Source organism: Talpa occidentalis, unplaced genomic scaffold (assembly GCF_014898055.3).
Source record: "Talpa occidentalis isolate TD23 unplaced genomic scaffold, MPIMG_talOcc4v2.1, whole genome shotgun sequence".
Taxonomy (NCBI): domain Eukaryota; kingdom Metazoa; phylum Chordata; class Mammalia; order Eulipotyphla; family Talpidae; genus Talpa; species Talpa occidentalis.
The window spans coordinates 55,773,743-55,794,189 of record NW_026555331.1 but is presented as its reverse complement, the minus strand read 5'-3'; the positions used below and the strand labels follow the sequence as shown (position 1 = coordinate 55,794,189).

At 36.8% G+C, this 20,447-nt stretch overlaps 1 long non-coding RNA gene across 1 annotated transcript in view; it reads right to left on the bottom strand.

Moving 5' to 3' along the window:
- Positions 1-205: 205 nt before the first annotated feature.
- The window catches only part of LOC129145300 (uncharacterized), a 67,546-nt gene continuing 47,304 nt past the window's right edge, over positions 206-20,447 (bottom strand). The window contains exons 3-4 of the long non-coding RNA XR_008550644.1: positions 1,426-1,558; positions 206-777 (exon numbers count right to left, since the gene is read on the bottom strand). This is a non-coding gene — a long non-coding RNA (uncharacterized LOC129145300). The remainder of the gene's footprint in view (positions 778-1,425; positions 1,559-20,447) is intronic.

Here is a 20,447-nt window from a genome sequence, read left to right as displayed (position 1 = left end):
TATACCACTTTGGCATAAGGATTATTTTGAGCTGAAGACAGAGAAATAGCAGACACAGGAGATACTCTTCTGTCCTTTTCCTGACTAAAAGCAGGAATAAATTTCCTAAGGAAATACTGATTGGTAAAAGTAACTACCTCTTCCATACAGAAAGAGAACAACTCTTATTGTTACAGGGCAGGGAGAAGGTCAGCCCAGACCCCGCAAACCTGCCTACTCTAAATGGGTTCTGCCATCCACCGCATCAACACAAAACATATGAGACTTTAATGGGAAGGAAATTTAATACAATTAGGAAACAATACAGGAAAAGCCAAGAATCTAGTTTCTAAATCAAGCACCCAAACTTACCCGTCCCCTTGTGGGTAAAAATCCATCCAAATGGGATTGGCCCAGAGCAAGGCCCCAAAGCCTGCCACAAGTCTAAAGCATCTTAGAGTGGGGACCCACAGAAAAGGATCAGAAACAACCAGACAAGTCTGGAGGGAAAAGAGCAAAATCAAAATCAAGACAAAAACCACCACTGTCACCTCCCCTCAGGTCTCTCACCCACATCTGTGTCACCCAGTCCACGACCAAAAGGCAAGCGCAGTTTCTTCATGTGTCTCTCGGTTCCATGTGCCTCCTCCAGGTCTCCTGGCTCTCCATCCTGCTTCCTTCCTTCCTCAGTCTCCTCTGCAGCTTCTTCTCCTCCCTGCTCAGTTCCACTCTCCTTTTGGGTGGGGCAGGAAACCTGGAATCTCCCCCGTTTCTGGGGACCACCCTATTACATTATCACTGGAGATAACAAGATAAGTCCTCATAAACAACCTTAGCTACCATTAGTTTATATGTTAGTATGCAGACTGAGGGGTAGCCCCAGGAACCCAAACCTGCATGCTCTAAATAGGTTCTGCCATCTGCCACATAAAGACAACATATTCTCTTAGTGTGAAAGAACTTTAATAGGATTAGTGTGCATAAAGATTTTTCCAATAAAATCTCCCAGGTTACCCACCCCCTTATGAATAAATGCCCAGTGCAGGATAAATGAAGATTGCTCAGGCTTTTGTGCCACTGGTCTCTGTGGCTATCAGCTGTGGCCTTGAATGCAGGAGTTGCTTGGGATCATGGGCTTGGGGTATGCATACCTGATGGTGGACACCTGGAGTATGGTGTGATGAGCTGAGAGACTGAGCATATAGAGGCGGTGTCACACAGAGGATGGTGTGCGGCAGAGGACCATGTGTGGGAGTGCAGTGGAGAGCAGTGGAGAGCAGCAGAGAAAGGTTACAGAGGAAAGAGCATATAGAGATTTGCAAGGGGGCTCAAGTTACTATGTCCCTACTGGCTTGTTTCCCCTGCATACTATTAGAAAACCTGTGGGGATGATGCCAAGGACAACAAGGTTCTCTTTCAAGCTGACTGAACTGATGGTGAACCTACCTGGCCTGGGAGGGTTGCAGAACACCCAGCCAAACAGGGTTGGCCCAAAGTGAGGGCACTTGCCTTGCCACAAATCTAAGGCACTTTCTGGCAGGGAACCAGATAAGGAAAGGAGCAGAAAGAGCCAGCATGTCTGGAATGAAAGGAACAAAATAAAAATTCAAATCAAGTTAAAGACTGCCATTGTCAGCCTCCCTACAGGTCTCTCCCCTAAGTCTATTCAAGTGTCATTATATATCTCAAATCCACGTGTCTCCTTCCATGTACTCCAAGTCCTAGGTGCAAGTCCAGAGTCAAGAAACAAGTAGGACTTCTTCACATGTCTCTGCTCTATGTGCCTCCTCAAAGTCTCCAAGACGCTACTCCCAGTCTTCTCTAGTTTCTCCTCCCCACTCAATTTCAACCTTCATCAGGCAGGGAACATGGAACCTCTCATTTTTATGAACATTACACATATATTTCCTAGTCACCTTTCCACAATGTATCCCCTAAGAAACTATCTTCCTTTGTTTAGTTACTTTTCCACAATTTATCACCTTTTGTTAAAATGGTATGTAAGTCTCCAGGTCTAGCAAACCTTTGGATTTTTCATTTATTTTCTGTGAAGCCCCTGTACATATGAAAATACTTTATCAAAATACTGTATCAATCAAGGTTTGTATATCTTTTCTCCTATAAAACTGTCTTTGGTCAGTTAAATTCATAGATACCCCCTCCCAGTTACTGAACCTAAAAGAATAGAAGAAAAGTTATTTTTCCTCCCCTACAGTTTCAGTGATATATTGAATACCATTTGTCATCTAGTCTTACATCCTCTTTTATGTGGATTTCACTTAAATTTAATAGGAGAAATTTACAATAAAAATAGGTGTTTTGGGTCTTTTTCAGTCTGTTGATAATAATATTATCTTCCAGAAGTGCCTGGGCACTTACCTTGACCACAATGAGTTTGCCATGGACATATGCCCTTTTAAACCAATATTAAGACTTAACCAGTCCTTTGGGGTTTTATTATGGTTGCAAAATGCCCTTCAGCAATAACCATCAAAAAAAATTTTAAATAGATGTTTAGTACTTATAAGGCCTAGAAATTTTTCAGAACATCTGGTTCACAATGAGGTTACAGGTAGAGAAAAAAGAAAGAACAGATGGGCCTGATTTTATTGGAACTGAGCATGGAGTATATAGGGTTTCTACAGGCTAACTTTTTAATTGATGGATTTAAATCATAAATAGTAGGAATTTAAAGCTCAGGAAGAGAGACAAGACAAAAGAAGGAAAAAACAAGCCATACCAACTGACCAACTATCTAACTTAACCAGGATCTGCAAAACAAAGGAGTCTTATGGGAGGAATAAGGGGGAGCAGAAAGCCTAGTTCTTTCTTTAGTAGTGTGGTTGGCAATATGTTTGTGGTATCCCTAAAGCAAGCCAAATTTGAAGTGGATGCCTCAACATCAGAGCTTAAGTCCGGGCACTTGCATTCCAAGAAAAAAAAGTCAGCTACTAGGCTTTACACCACAGGAGGTACACCATAAGATCATTCAACTTTAAAACATCTCCATTTGATATTTCAGTTCCCTTAAATTCCCTTTTTCCAGCCAATTATCTCTGGGTCATCTTCCTCTAACTTCCTCTAACTTCAGGCATTCCTCCATAATTCTGCAAAACTATACAATAGAACTATAGCTTCTACCACTTAATCTGCATATTCAAATACATCTTAGATTTTGCTGAGCAGAGTCTTCTGGTTAATAGAAACTCTCTATTTGGAAAATAATTGTCCACCATTTTTATAACTTGCATAAGTTTTCCAAGTTAAAATAAAAAAATGCCATCTGGATATGCCCAAGTTTCTATTGTATGTGACTCCTGAGGAGAGGCAGGAAGAAAAGTATAGAGATGGGAAGGAAGCAAAATCCTTCCCTAAAGATTGGTCCAATTATCAAAATCTTATCATTATCACTGAATTTTCTTAGGATTCTTAGTTTTAAACTTTCCAAAGTTATATCTCTCTAATAAAATTGAGAAAAATAAAATACATTTTCTATAACAATAGAAAGAGGTCTAAATCTACACTTTGACTGCATTGAGAGTCTTTTTCTGTAATGATCCAAAAATTTCATTTTACTAATTGAATAGTTTAAATATATAAATATGAAAGTATTATTTTTCAAGATGTTAAGTTTGCATGGGCCACTGTCTCCCAATCCCAAAATCAACCCTATGAAAAAAAGAGAAAAGCATAGTGATAGAAAAGTCACTAGTCTTTTCTTGCATACTTAGAAGAGTAAAAAAAAAATGGAACATGTGCTAGACCATTTAAAATAATACATTTTAAATAATAAATATTTTATAAATTCAACTTTCTAACCATAATCCAATAAATTTTAAATCTGTAAGAACAGAATGAACTTTTTTTAAATTCCATATGCTTAGTCTACGATTTTTTAAATAGCTCTAGCTAAAACAGTAATAAAGAAATATTTAGAAGTGAAAGATAACAAAGACACTACATGACCAAACCTAGTCAATGCAGTTAACCATACCTGAAGAAAGTTAATACCACTAAATATATTTTATACAAAATAAATATCAAATAGATGAAGTAAAGATTACCTCAAAAAATTGAGCATTACAAAGCAAAACCAAAAAGAAAAGAAGGAAGTTGAAGGATGGAGGGGAAATTTTCTCTTCCCAGTCCAGAAATCAATATAAGATTATTAAGAAAAAAAAGAGCAAGTTTACTGATATGTCTATGGAATTTAGCTGTAAATTTTATAGTAAATAAATAGACTAAGAGTTTCTTTTTCTTGAGATAATGAGTATTTTTTTTTCTGAGAAACCAAGGAGAGAAGAGAGAAGACTCACATGGTAAGGAAAGGGTGACTAACGTGACAAACAGTTGTCTTCCATATGACATGTTTCTCCAATACAAAGATTATTTCTAGAGATGAACTCTACAAATCTGGGTAATCTTCATTCTTTTGCATAGTTAAGGTAATGGTAGCAGTTTCTTTTGAAGCCTGCAGTTCCTCAATTGACCTTGCTTACACACCAAGGTCATATGAGAAAATACCTGCTCTAGACATCTTAGGGAGTCCTATCTGAACATTTAGAGGAACGTTATCCTTTGAGAAAATAGTTAAGATAGCAGATAATTTCAGGAAAAAAGATGAAAAATTAACCAGTAAAAAAAATAATTTTTAGAACATTAATAGGGTTTATTAATGTTTATTAATTAATTAATTAATAGGGTTTATTAATTAATAGGGTTTATTAATTAACTAATCAGAAAGAAAAATGGATAAAATTTGCATTCTATAATTAAAAATAAAGTATCAGCAAATGAATTAAGGAAGCAATATTATTTACAATTGCATCAAAAATAATAAAATACCTAGGAATAAATTTAACCAAATGGTGAAAGAAATGAAAACTATGAGAAACTGATGAAAGAAACTTAAGAAGATATAAGTGGAAAGATAGCCTATGCTCACATATTGGAAGAAGTAATGTTGTGGAAATGTTGCAATCCACAGATTCAGTACAATTCTCAAAATTCCAATGCATTTTTTCTCAAAAATAGAATAATCCTAAAATTTGTGTGCCAATTCTAAACTTTGTGTGCCAAGTGAAATATGTCAGACAGAGAAAGACCAATACTGTACGATCTCATTTCCATGTGAAACCAAAATGGAAAACAAACCTTAGCTAACCTAGAATTGCTTGGAAGTAGAGGAATTGGTGAAATGGTTGAGTTGGTCAAAAGATATTTTTTTAATTATACCATTCAGCAGAACAACAAAACTGTAAATATCTACTACCTCACTAAACAGGGATACACAAGAAATTTATTGAGAAAATCTTAAAATTTGCATAAAAACTAAATAATATACAGCATTGTAAACCAATGATGCTTGAATTTAAAAAATTCTAATAAAAAATAGAAGATTCACTGCATAAATAAAAGTTACTTCACTATAATTCAATGTGAAAACATTTTATCATAAACATATCATTAATAACCAAGGAGTAAATAAAATTAATACAATCCTAATGAAAATTCCAACTGTTTTTAGAAACTTATTAAACTTACTCATTTGTATAAAAAATTAAAGCTAATTCAACCCAGTAGCAAATATTAAAAAGGACATGGAACAACTTAAATATCATGTATTGCTGAGAGAACTGTAAAATGATACAAACATTTTGGAAAATAGTTTGTCAGTTTCTTATAAAGTTAAACATAATACCTATCCTATAACTGACCAATTCCACTCCTAGGTATTTACTTAAAAGAACTGAAACACGTGCCTCCCTGGTGGCACAGGGGTTAAAGACAGTGATATCAAGCTGTCGCCAGTCACTGCAGCAATAGTTTGAATCCTGTCTGGCCAGGGAGCAACCCACATGGCACAGCACACCTCTCCTGCTTCACCCACTGCTCCCCTCAGCAGTGTATTTCAGTGTTATGTTCCCCACTGTCTCTGGTGAATCCTCCCATACCCCACACCTCTGGCTTACACCCCATTTCTTGTATGTATAAATAAATCTTAAAAAAAAAAAAAGAGGGTCTCCCTGGTGGCGCAAGGGGTTAAGATGCAACCTATGAAGCTACCCGCAGCCACTGCAGCACGAGTTCGATCCCTGGCCAGGGAGAAACCCACATGGCGAAGCAGACCTCTCCTGTCTTGCCTGCTGTTCCCCTCAGCAGTGTGTTTCAGTTAGTCTGCCTGTTCTATTCCTCACTCTGTCTCTGATGAATCCTCTCACCCCCCACACACACCTCTGGCCTGTACCCCAGTTCTTGTATGCATAAATAAATAAATTTAAAAAAAAAAAAAGAACTGAAAGACGTCCACAAAAAGACTGGTACAGGAAATGTTTATAACAATACTTTCTGCAATAAACCATGCCTCCTTGATTGTCATCTTGTTATGTCATCCGTGCTGACCAGAAATATTCTCTCTCTTGATTGGGATGACAGTTGTAGGCATCTGTCAAAATTCATTGAAATGGGCACTTAAGATCTATACATCTAACTGAATGTAAAAAATAATCTCAAAAATACATGTTGAGATGAATCCACAAAAGATGGCAGAATCGACAAGACCAATAAGAGCTCTGAACTTTCATTTCAGAAAAAAAATTCAATGATGAAAAGACTCAAAATAGACACAAAATCACATATCTCACTAATTCGAGCAATTCCTTGATATTGACTGAAATTTAACATCTCTATTCCATTTCATCCAAGAAAATATTCTCTGAATCCTATAGAATGGATCTTGTGCATGATCAATTATTTTAAACAAACAGGTCTCCAATGATTTGATTTGATTTGATTTTGCATATGTGACTCCTAAAATTTTCTTTAATACACAGAACCAAAATAAAAACTGAAAATAACTTTGTTATTCTGGCTGCTGTTTATGAAGAATTAACATGATACTTTTAAATAAATTTTGAATTAAAATTCACCCCATAGCATTGTTACAACTTCCTACACATATCCTGATATAGCTGCAACATTAACTTAGGAAAGCTACAATGTCCTGTTCATTTATTTTAAGATCATCCTTCATTCAGGCCGGTGGCGCAGCGGTTGAGCGCTGGGTTGCGAAGCTGCCCGCGGCCTCTGCACCGATGGTTCCATCCCGGCTTCACCCCGGCCACCGGGTGAGGATCCCACATGGCGAGTAGGCCTCTCCTGCCACCCGCTGCTCCCCTCAGCAGTGTACTTCATCATTCTGCCTGCTCTGCTCCCCGCTCTGGCTCTGGTGAATTCTCTCACTCTCCCACACTTCTGACTGTACCCAGTGCATGTATAAACAAACAAACAAACAAACAAATAAATTAATTAATTAAAACATGCCTCTAAATAAATAAATAAATAAATAAAATAAAAAGAATAATTCAGCCAGCCTGAGACAAAGTACTGTGACAAGATTATGAATTCCGGGTTCCCTTTTATTTATTTATTTATTTTTTAAATAGAGGCATGTTTTATTTATTTATTTATTTGTTTGTTGTTTTGTTTTATACATGCACTGGGTACAGTCAGAAGCGCGGGAGGGTGAGAGAATTCACCAGAGCCAGAGCGGGGAGCAGAGCAGGCAGAAGGACCGAAGTACACTGCTGAGGGGAGCAGCGGGCGGCAGGAGAGGTCTGCGCGCCATGTGGGACCCTCCTCCAGTGGCCGGGGAGCAGCCGGGGATCGAACCGGCGCCACAGAGGCCGCGAGCAGCTTCGCAACCCAGCGCTCAACCGCTGCGCCACCGGGGAGGCCCAAGATTATGAATTCCGGGGTCCCTTTTAAATTAGCCTGTTTTGTCTTTATTTTATATTCTAATATTTTAAGTTCTTTTCTAATTCTTTATTATAAATTCTGAATTCTCCATTTTAAAACTAATCACATACATTACAATCAGATTTGCAGATGCAGCAGTTAAAACAGTATAAGGTTTTTTGTCAAAGGCTCTCTCAACTCTGTCTTCAGTCACTGATAAATCTAACAAATATGTTAGCAGAAATGGTCCACTTTTAGGGGTCTTCCTGGTAGCCTAGGGGTTAAGTCTCAATGCTATCACCATTATGGCCTCAGTCAGATCCCTGGCCAGGGAGCATAACCCATATATGTCACAGCAGACCTTTCCTGTCTCACCCACTGCTCCCCCTAATGGTGTATTTCAGCAGATCTCCCTGTTCTGCTCCTGACTGTGTCCAGTGAATCCTCTCACCACCCCTCCCCGAACCTCTGGCATACACCTCAGTTCTTCTACCAAATAAATAAATTTTAAAAAATAAATTTTTTTTTAAAAGTAATGGTCCATGTTTACTCTTCAGCAAAATGGTGAAACACTATATTCCAGCATAAGAAAAACTAACTCATATCTCCCTTTTTTAAAAAAAAATCTAATTTTACTTGCTAGTACTCAAAAATGAATAGCACAAATTTCCCATATTATATAAAATTAATGACAAGTTTTTAAATTAAAAATGTGTATATAGAATGTAATTTCAAAAATCTCAAAGTTCAAGATTCTCTGCAAATGACTATTTCCACCAAAATAGGAAAAAAAAACCTTAGCTTTCCAGTTTGGGCCAGTGAAATGTGAGCTGCAGGATAGGGACAGTATGTTTCAGTTCAATCTTGTCATTCCCACTTAGCATTGTGCCTGTCATATAGTAAATGCCTACTATGTGTGTTAAATGAATCAAAGAAATAGTCATTTAAAACCAAATGAGGTGTCATGAAATCTTGGAATGCCATTATCTGTTTGAGATATATTCAAAGTAATCAGTCCTTCTTTCCAATAACTGAACTGGGGCTTGTCTCACAACAGTGCATGCATGTGTGTGTGTGTGTGTGTGTGTGTGTGTTGTGGGTGGCGGAGAAGAAGATCGAGAAAAATTACTATATGTAAACATACCAGATTCCAGTGCTAACTTGTGAAAGTGAGCTCAGCATTAAAAATAGTTTCGAAACGATTTTTCTAGGGAATTTCAGCAAGAAGAAATTTTTATTTTTTTATAAAGTATTTTTATTTTTTTAATAGAGGCATGTTTTATTTGTTTGTTTTGTTTATACATGCACTGGGTACAGTCAGAAGCACGGGAGGGTGAGAGAATTCACCAAGCCAGAGCAGGGAGCAGAGCAGGCAGAAGGACTGAAGTACACTGCTGAGGGGAGCAGCGGGCGGCAGGAGAGGTCTGCACGCCATGTGGGACCCGCCTCTGGTGGCCTGGGAGCAGCCGGGGATCGAACCGGCGCCGCAGAGGCCGCGGGCAGCTTCGCAACCCAGCGCTCAACCGCTGCGCCACCAGGGAGGCCCAAGAAGAAATTTTTATTATCCTCTGTTTCTGTTTCTTTGGTTCTCATAGTATCTTTAAAAATATGCAAAATTCAACAACAAATCTAAACTTTTGAGTAGAATCATGTTAAGAAAAGGTCAATAGTTATATAAATACAAGATATAATCTGTGGACACCTTTCTTATGCATGTTTTTAACAAATCTTGTGAATCTCTTCTCTCAGTATTAATCTATCCCCTAGAAGGGAGAGGAGACAGGGGTAGAAACAAAGGAAGGAGGGAGCATATGGATCTCTGATAAAGGACTACGGGTGTTTGAATGGTGGATTGGAGTGATCTGAGGAGGTGTGATACTTCTCCCCTAAATCATATATACAGGGTTGTTAACCAATGTTACCTCAATAAAGGAGGAAAAAATTACACTTAATAATAATCTACCCCTTAAATAACTATAAGCAGTGCTTAATTTCCTTTTGAAAATGAAATTACAATTGCTAACTTCATTTCACTTGAGGATTCTTTTTTAAAGATTAGCGTGTAATTTTTTTTTAAGATTTATTTATTTATACAAGCACTAGGGTACAGGCCAGAGGTGCAGGAGGGTGAGAAAATTCACCAGAGACAGAGCAGGGAGCAGAACAAGCAGAAGAACAAAAGTACACTGCTGAGGGGAAGAGCCGGCGAGACAGGAGAGGTCTGCTGTGCCATGTGGGAATCTCCCTGGCAGGCCTGGAATCGAACCAGACTGCAGAGGCTGTGGACAGCTTCAGAGTGCTGTGCTCGACTCGCTGCACCACCAGGGAGGCCCCAGATTTAGTGAGTAATTTAAACAAATTTTATATTTATATATACTTAAATATATATTAGTCAGTTCATACCATGGCTTTCTTATTCCTATTTTTTTTAATTGTGATATATCATTTAGTTGTCCATATTTCATCATCAAAGTTCTCTTTCTAAGCAGTGTTTATTAATATCCTGTATATTGAAAATATCTTTCTGTCATATTCAAAATAACTTGACTTGGATAAAGGTTTTACCTTCTAATGCTTTATAAAAATTAGTATTCTTTTTCTGATATTTAATATTGCTGTAGACAAATCTGAGACCAGTCTGATATTTTCTGTCTTGTAGGTGATGCTTCCTTAGCATGGTTGGTGAGGGAAACTTTTCTTAACCTTGAAATTTAATAACTTCACCAGGATATTCTCAGTGTTAATCATTATATATTCAATTTTTCTGTAGATCAGTTCTGATAAACTGATGCAACTATGATAGGCTGTTTTGTTGGGCTGTTTGCTTATTTTGTTGAGCTGTTGCTTATTACTGCTTGTTTAACTCATTATAAAAATGAGATGAGATGATAGAATGGTCTCTCCATTCTCTCAGATCGGTGGCCATTGTTCCTCTGCCCTCCGTTCTCTCAGATCAATGGCCAGAAAGCTGAAAAATAAAAGTGCATATAGATTCAATTCTTGCCTCTACTTACTGGCTTTTTTGGTAGTAATAGAAAGCAGAAGCCAGGCCTATTCCTACTAACAGTATTTGATTTACAACTGTGCCTACAATGTCATTTTTTGTTTGTTTTATTTTTTATTAATTTTTTTTATTTTTTACATCATTGCTCATTTTTAAACAATATTTGCTTCCCTCCATCCCCTCCAATGTCACTTTTATGAATGCTTTCCTGAAAAACAAAAAATAACAACTGCTTTCAAATTTAGCTTTTTTTTAAAAAAGATTTGTTTATTTATGCATACAAGAACTGGGATACAGGCCAGAGGTGCGGAAGGTGAGAGGATCCACAAGACAGATCAGGGAACAGAAAAGGCAGATTGACTGAAATACACTGCTGAGGAGAGCAGTGTCTAAGACAGGAGAGGTCTGCACCATGCAGGTCATATCCCTGGCCAGGGATTGAACTCGTGCTGTGGTGGCTGCAGATAGCTTCGCAGTGCTGCGACTTAACCCCTTGTACCACTAGGGAGGCCCTAAAATGTTTAGCTTTTTAAGATTTAAAGTCCAGTTTATTTTATCTGGTCAAAATTGTGTTAATGTACTTTTGTCTAAATTTCCTGAGTTCTGCTTTATGCATTCATTCCAATAAGGGAATTAATTTTAGTTCTTCAGCAAACTGTCAGTGAGAGCAAATTCCAGAACAGGTATTGCATAATATACATGTGGATTCCTTAAAATCATGGTCACCAGGGTCTCAAAATTTAAACCTATATTGTAGTTCCAAACTTGAATAGTCTTTAATTTCTCTTCACGGCAGTTACAAAAAAGGCTAAGGTTGAGTTACTCTTCTTGCCTCCTCTCTTTGACTGTTAGAGAATTATTAATACCTCTTTGGCACAGGGATGATTTCATCCAGGGAAGTGGCAGCAGTTCCATTTGCTTCTTCATCCTTAATCTTCAATTGTTTCTTACTACTATGCCAAACTTCACCAGTATGGTCTGCAGGATATGAGCCAAGGAGCTGCTGAATTAATTGCTGTTGCTCTAAGCACACCAGGAAGTCCAGCTGCAGACTGAACTATATGACTCCAAAATGGATAATTCAGACATCAGCCCATTATGCTATGTGCCCAAAGTAAAAATGACTGGAACAGTCATGGTCTCAATTTATGTTTGATCTTTTTTGACCTCACTTGTACACACTTAATACATTTTTTGTTCTCTTTGTACCAAATAACACAAATGCACAGTCCAGAGTGTTAATTATTCCAATTTATATAAGCTAAGTTATTGGAAGCTTTTCCCTAAGACCTTCAAACAATCACACAGATTGTATCTTAGTTCTAAGCCCACCCATTCACTATTTTTACATTTTCCTCTTTTACCTGCATAAAGTAAAATAAACTTTGCCCTCTTTTTTTTTTTTTAATCTATTACTTCCATAATACCTAGATAATATTAGTCCTACACTGGAGAGACAAAGAGGTTTTGGGTAGTTATTTATACCTGGTTCAGATCAGGGGACATGAAGACTCACTCATTAAATATATATTTGTTAATTACCTGCAAGGCATTGTGCTAAGCACTCTGTGAAAGTAAAGATTAATCAGATTCTGGACTTATCTTTTAAAAGTTTATTGTTTACCAGAAGAGATACAATGTACAGATAAATAATCCTATAATGCTAGTAGAAAATGTAATGCTACTGATAGAGAAGGAGAGCCTCCACATGAGAGGTTAAGAAAAAGAGATTTGAGTACTTGTTGGTAGAACTTGATAAAGTTTCATAGAGAAGTTGATGTGTGAGGATAGTTAGGATTTAAACCTTGCAAAGGGAGAGAAGGATGATTAAATTCAGCTACAAGCTTGAGCAATGTGTGGCACTGGTACTAGAGCATACAGAATCTCCTAACAGTTCAGTGCAGTGCACACAATCCTAGATTTGGAATCAAAGCCATGGGTCAAACCCCAGTTTTGCCAGTTCTTAGTCCTGTAACATTAATCACAACTTTTCTGTGCTTCAATTTCCTGCTCTAACGTGGGAAAGATAATTATTGTTCAATTTTCAATACTGGGTGCTGTTGTGCAAATAAAATAGGATAATGAAGGATATGAAATAGGATAATTATAATTCATAATTATAATTTAACTCGTGTCCCCTTTTCTCAAGATTCTTCTGCCACTTACCCTGCAAATGCCTCCTGAATTCTCCCAACACTTTTTTTATCTTGCCTGCAGTACCTCATCCTTTCTCAGCAGAAAAATAATAACAGGAATCTTATTAAACAGTCATTCCTGTTTCTTTGAGACTGAGTGTAGGCGGTATTGTTTCCTTTTTGAAGATGGCACAAAATTGACACTCTTGCTAAAACTATCCACAGAATTTACACCCTTTGATAAGCTCCAGTGAGAAACAGAAGCCTTCCAATTCCACCACATTGGAATAGGTATTTTTGGCTCTTTCTCAAGTGCTGTTTCACCATGTTAGATACGTAGATGAGATGACTTAATCATGGGTCAAAGTCAAAGACATATATATCTTCAAACTTTCTTCTGGTGATCACATCAGGTTTTCCTTAACCCTAGATTATAAATTATAAACATTTATGTTGCATGATGAAACTCCTTCTAATACAAGTCTATAATCATAGAAGAACTACAAAGCATAAAGATTTGTGAACATTTCAATCACTATATGATCTTGAGGTTTCAATTTATACAATATATCAATTAAGTAATACCTTCATCTTAATCCTGTTCAGAGCTAGATATAGCAAAAGGAAACTTACAGGGGCAGGTTTTATGTTTTCATGTTTGTATTCCCAATGACTGATACATTATCTGACATATGCTAAATGCTCAATAAATATTCACTATACAAATGAATGAATAAGTGAAAACTACATCTCAAGTCCTGCCTCTAGTCCCAAACCCCATCACAAACAGCATATTCCATGGGTACATTCAACTCAACAGGTTACAAATCCAACTCACCTTCCCCCCCCAAAAAAAAGCCATAGTAGTATTAAAGTGTCAAAAATCAAAGATTAAAAAAATTACATGAAAAGGAAAGTAATTTACAAAAGTATTCAAATTGGGCTTTCCTTGGATTTCACCATAGTCAGTCTCCAGGAAAGAAAAGAATATCTTATCCTGCAAAATTATCATTCAAATATGAAGATGAAATAAAGATTTTCCCAGAAAGACAGAACTCTGGGAAAACTCTTATCAGCAACACATCTGCCCTACAAGAAATGTTAAAAGGAGTTCAATTATATAATAAAAGAAAAACCAGAACACAAAACCCTAAGCAAAGTGACAGTAGGAATGAAAATCAAAAGTATGAACAAGAAGAGTATGAATCAACAACAGAACTACTAAAGGGGAGGAAGAAAAGGACAGAACATATATAGTTAAATGTCAGATAGGTGACATCTACTCATTATAGATGTTTTTAGACATAGTAAATTTGTTATAACCTCTATGGTAACCACTAACCAAAAATCTAAAATAAAGGCACACAGAAGAAGAAATTAAGAAACTGAGAGAATCGCTAAGGAGAAAGACATCCAAGTGAAAGAAAAGAGAGGAAAAAATGGGTAAAAAACAATGGAAAGATAAAACAATCGAAAAATAAAATTAACAAAAAAAGAATGACAGTTAATAAACAGCATTTAGCAATAATCATCCCCCCAAATTCATTCACCAATTAAAAGGCACAGAATGACAAACTGGGTTAGAAAATTTTCACCATCTAGACTTCATCTGTTAAGAAATCCATTTAACGGCCTCCCTGGTGGCACAAGCAGTTAAGACACAACCTATGAAGCTATCCATAGCCACTGCAGCATGAGTTTGATCCCTGGCCAGGGAGTTACCCACATGGTGCAGCAGACCTCTCCTAACTTGCCCGCTGCTCCCCTCTGCAGTGTATTTCAGTCAGTCTACCTCTTCTGTTCCCCTCTCTGTCTCTGGTGAATCCTCTCACCACCCCCTACCTCTGGCCTGTACCCTAGTTCTTGTATACATAAATAAATAAATCTTAAAAAAAAAAAGAAAGCTAATTAAAACTGAAAGACAAAAACAAACTTAAAGTGAAGGTTGAAGCAGGGTGCTGATAGCCAATAACAGATAGAAAAGCAGGAACTGCTATTTTCATATCTGATAAACTAGAATTTCAGCCAAAAGGGAAAATCAGGGACAAAGATAGACACTACATAATGATCAAGGGAACAATTCATCAAGAGAATATAACTTTCATTAATATTTTCCACCTAAAACAAAGACCACCCTGTTATATAAGCAATTATTAACAGACCTAAAAAAACACCCTGACTTAAATACAATTATTACTGGAGACTTCAACACACAACTGACACAAAGGAATAGATCATCCAGACAGAAAATTAAGAAGGAACTAAGGCCTTAAATGAAGTGTTAGACCAGATGGACTTCATGGACACTTAGAGAGCCTTCTATCCCCCCAAAAAGATGAACATGTTTTCTTCTCTGTGCACATGGAACATTCTCAAGAATAGATCATATGCTGGAACACAAAAATGTCTCAAAAAATACACGAAACTAGGACCTTCCTGGTGGTGCAGCGGGTTGAGTGCAGCACTGTGAAGCTGTCCTCTGCCTTTGCAGCGCGGGTTCGATTCCCGGCTGGCCAGGGAGATTCCCACATGGCACAGCAGACCTCTCCTGTTGTGCCTGCTGCTCCCTTCAGCAGTGCTTTCGGTCTGTCTGCCTGTTCTGTTCCCCACTCTTTCTCTGGTGAATCCTCTCCGCCTCCGGCGCCTCTGACCTGTACCCCAGCTATTGTATAAATAAAAAATAAATCTTTAAAAAAAAACACGAAAATAGAAATTATACCAAGCATCTTCTCAGATCACAATTGTATAAAGCTAGAAATTAACCACAAAAAGAAACCTAGAATAAACTAAAGCACGTGAAGACTAAACAAAACACTTCTGAACAATTCCTGGGTCAATGAAGAAATCAAAGAAGAAACTGAAAAAGGTCTAGAGACTAATAAAAATTGAGAGACAAGCTACCATACATGAAAGATAAGCTGGTTCTTTGAAAAAATAAGCAAAATTGACAAGCACTTAGCTAGGTTTACTACAAAAATAAAATCAAAAATGAAAGGGGTGAAATTATGACAGATTCCGTAGAAATACAAAGGATCATAAGAACCTATTTTGAATGTCTCTATACAAACAAGCTGGACAGTCTAGAAGAAATGGACAAATTCTTTGATTCATATTAGCTTCTAAGACTGAACTAGGATGAAATAGACAGCGTAAATGGTCCAATCACAAGTGCAGAATTTGAAAGAGTAATAAAAAGTCTCCCCACAAACGAAGCTCAGGACAGGATAGCTTTTTCAGAGAATTCTACCATATCTTTAAAGGGAACCTAATACCTGTCTTACCCAGACTCTTCAAAAATATTGAAAAGGATGGAAAAACTCCCTAACACATCCCAAAACAAAACATGGACAGTACAAAAAAGAAAACTATAAGCTGATATTCCTAATGAACACAGATACAAAACAATACCAAAAAACCACAGATAATAAAACCCTAGCAAACTGAATACAACAACATGTTAAGAGAATCACCCACCATGATCAAGTAGGTTTTATCCCAGGGTTGCAAGGCTGTTTCAACATATGCAATTCAATCAATGTCACTCACCGAATCAACTAAAAGGAAGATAAAAATCACATGATCATGTCACTAGACACCCAAAAAGCATTCAACAAGATTCAACATCCACTTATAATAAAATATCTCAATAAAATGGAAATAAATGAATCATCATAACCTAATATAATAGGTATAATATATACAAAGCACAGACAACATCATACTTATCGGTGGAAAACTAAAAGAATTTCCACTAAGATTAGGAATAAGACAAGGATGTCCACTGTCACCACTTTGTTTGACATAGTATTAGATGCCCTAGCCAGAGCAAATAAGCAAGACAAAAGAATCAAAATTGGAAAAGAAATGAAAGTATCACTATTCACAAATAACATGACAATATATAAAGAGAACCCAAAAGACTAAAAAAAAACAAATTGGAAATAATAAATGAACAAAGTGGCAGGATACAAAATCAATACACAAAAGTCAGTTGTATTTCTATATGCAAACAATGTATTAGAGGAAAGGAAAATTTAAAAACCAATGCCATTTATAATCACACAAAAAAGAATGACATACCCCACAGGGGACTGAGATCCAGCAATACCTCTGCTGTGTTTTTACCCCAGACTATGAAAACTCTACATGAAAAGATTTGTGTATGCTTATGTTCATAGAAGCACTGTCCACATAGAACCAGAGGACTGGATAAAGAAATTATGAAATAATGAACTCAATGGAATACTACTTAGATATTTTAAAAGATTAAATAATGCCTTTTGGGACAAAAAAATGATGGAACTTGAGGTGATTATGCTAAAGGGAAAAGCGTATGTGTATGTGTGTGTGTGTATATATATGTGTGTATGTGTGTGTGTGTATATATATATATATATATATATATATATATATATATATATATATATAAACAAATCTTACATTTAAAGAAATTTACTGGTTACCATAAGGAAAATGGGGGAGAGAGGAGTAGGGGAGGGAAGGAGATAGGGCATTGGCATGGGAGGTTTGGTGGAAGGTGAGTGATGCATATGCACCTACAGACAAGTAAAAATGTAAGCCCAACATTATCTAAACATGTAAATGACTAACAAATTTAATTTAATTTTATTTTTTTAAAAGATTTGTTTATTGATTTATACAAGCACTGGGTACAGTCAGAAGTGCGGGAGGGTGAGAGACTTCACCAGAGCAAGAGCGGAGAGCAGAACAGGCAGATCTACTGAAATACACTGCTAAGGGGAGCAGCGGGCTGCGGGAAAGGTCTGCGTGCCATGTGGGACCCTCACAGCGCCAGGGATTACGCCCACACTGCAGAGGCTATAGGCAGCTTCGCAACCCAGCGCTCAACCGCTGCGCCACCAGTGGAGGCCCGACAAATTAATTTTAAAAAAAAGAAGACAACAGGGCCTCCCCCGTGGCGCAGCAGTTGAGAGCTGGGTTGCGAAGCTGCCCGCAGCCCCTGCAGCGCCGGTTCAATCCCCGGCTGCTGGGTGAGGGTCCCACGTGGTGTGCAGACCTCTCCTGCCACCCGCTGCTCCCCTCAGCAGTGTACTTCGGTCTTTCTACCTACTCTGCTCTCCCCTCTGGCTCTGGTGAATTCTCTTGCCCTCCCGCGGTTCTGACTGTACCCAGTGCTTGTATAAATAAATAAATAAATCTTTAAAAAAAAAAAAAAAAAGAAGACAACAGAGTCATCTCTCTGGGGCTGTTAACACTTGAATGAATATCAATCCAGATTTCTATGTCTTTAATATTTATGTATATCTAAAAAAAAAGAACAAAAGAAAACAATTTTCAAAGTGTTTAAGTATCTATAAGTTATTCCTACATGTCCTCTTTCAAAACTTATGTTCTACTATAACCATTTTTAAATGAATGTTTTTACATATCATAAAGACATTTCCACATTATCTTTAATGACCAAAGAATAAATTTTTTAACAACCTCTTCTTTTAGGACATTTAGATTGGTTTAAATATTTTTAATGGTGTGATGAATGTGTGTGTCTTTGTATATATCACTGGCACTGGTAATATCTAGAGCATAGGTCACTGTAAGTTTTCCAGACAGAGTACTTCCAACAGCTGCCCAGGCACTTTGAAAAGTTGCTGATTGTGAGAGGAAATCATTACTGATTGTGAGAGGAAATCATTCCCATCTTTCTTTATTGTTACCTCTTGGCCCAGAAATGTTAAGAAGTCACTAAATACTATTTGGATGCATGAATTGAATTCACTTTAAAATAGCTACCATTTCCTAACATCCACTACCTTTTTCAAATCTCTCCTTGTACCCCTTTTCCTTATCCAAGTATGAAGTCAAAATTTTTTATAAAACAATGAGCTAAACAGAATTGGAGAGTACTATTACAAGCACTTTTTTCATAAAATAATTTAGCTGAAAATGATTAACAGTCACCCATAAATAATCCGGTTACCATTTGCTGAGAGACTACTTAATGCTATGCCCGGTACACTGTTTGTATCATCTCATCCTATTCTATGAGGTAGATATTTTATTATGCCCAGTTTATAAATACTAGCTGATGGGGTTTTTTGGTGTGTGTTTTTTTTTTTAAGGAGCTCACATTTATGTGCACTTAAGATATTTCAGGCACTGTTCTATGCAGTCATTATTCATTATTCAACAAAATATTTATTTAGTATCTATTACATTCATGGTGGTGTGCTAGATAATAGAGCAGTGGACAAAACAAATACCTCTGATCTCATGGAACTGAAATTGAGGAAGATGAACACTTATGATGAGCAAGGTAACTCCAATATAAGCAAAATTTTGAAAGGTAGTTCACCCCCCAAAAAAAGTAAATACCTGAAAATAAACCTAACAAAGGAGGTGAAAGACCTAAACAAGGAAAACTACAAAACACTGTTAAAAGAAATAGAACACACAAACACAAAAGAAATAGAAGACACAAGGAAATGGAAAGATATCCCCTACTCATGGATTAAAAGAATGAGCATTATCGAAATGGCCATCCTACCAAAAGCAACTTACAGGTTTAATGCAATTCCAATAAAAATATCAATGACATTCTTCAAAGAAATGGGACAAAATTGTGAAATTCATATGGAATCATAAAAAATCACAAACACCAAAAGCTCTCCTTACTAAAAGGGGAAAGAATGGACGTATTACACTCTCAGACTTCAAATAATACTCCAAAGCCATTGTAATAAAAATAGCATGGTATTGGAACATAAAAAGACACACAGACCAATGGAATCAAATTGAAAGTGCAGGAAAAAAAACACACACATATAGTCAATTAAGCTATGACAAAGGAGCAAATATAATACACTGCAACAAGGAAAGCTTTTTCAATAAATGATGTTGGGAAAACTGGGCTGCAACACACGAAAGAATGAAACCAGGCTATTATCACACCACACAATGTATAAGGGACTATTATTAAAGATCTACAAAGAGATTACACAACTCAACAAAAACAACCAGTTGAAAAAATGGGAAGAACTAAAAAGATACTTCTCCAAAGAATAAATGTAAATGGCCAACAGGCAGATGAAAAAATGTTCAACTTAATTAATTATTAGGGAAATGTAAATCAAAACCATAATGAGATACCACCTCACACAAGTGAGAATGGCCCACATTAAAAAAACTGGAAACAACAAATGCTGGAGAGGATGTGGAGAAAAAGAACCCCTTTTACACTGCTGGTGGGAATGTAAACTGGTCCAGACACTAAGGAAAGCTGTTTGAAGGTTCCTCAGAACACTAAAAATGGATCTACCATATTATCCAGCAATTCCACTCCTAGGAATCTACCAAAGAACACAAAACACTAATTCTAAAGAAAACTTGCACCCCCGTGTTTATTGCAGCACTGTTTACAATAGCCAAGATATGGAAACAACCCATATGTCCCCAAACATATGAATTTATAGGTGTATATATATATATATAATATATATATAAAACTTTTATGTACCATATGTACACACACACACACACACACACACACACACACACTGGAATATTACTCAGTGATCAAAAAAGATAAGCTCATGCTATTTGCAGCAACATAG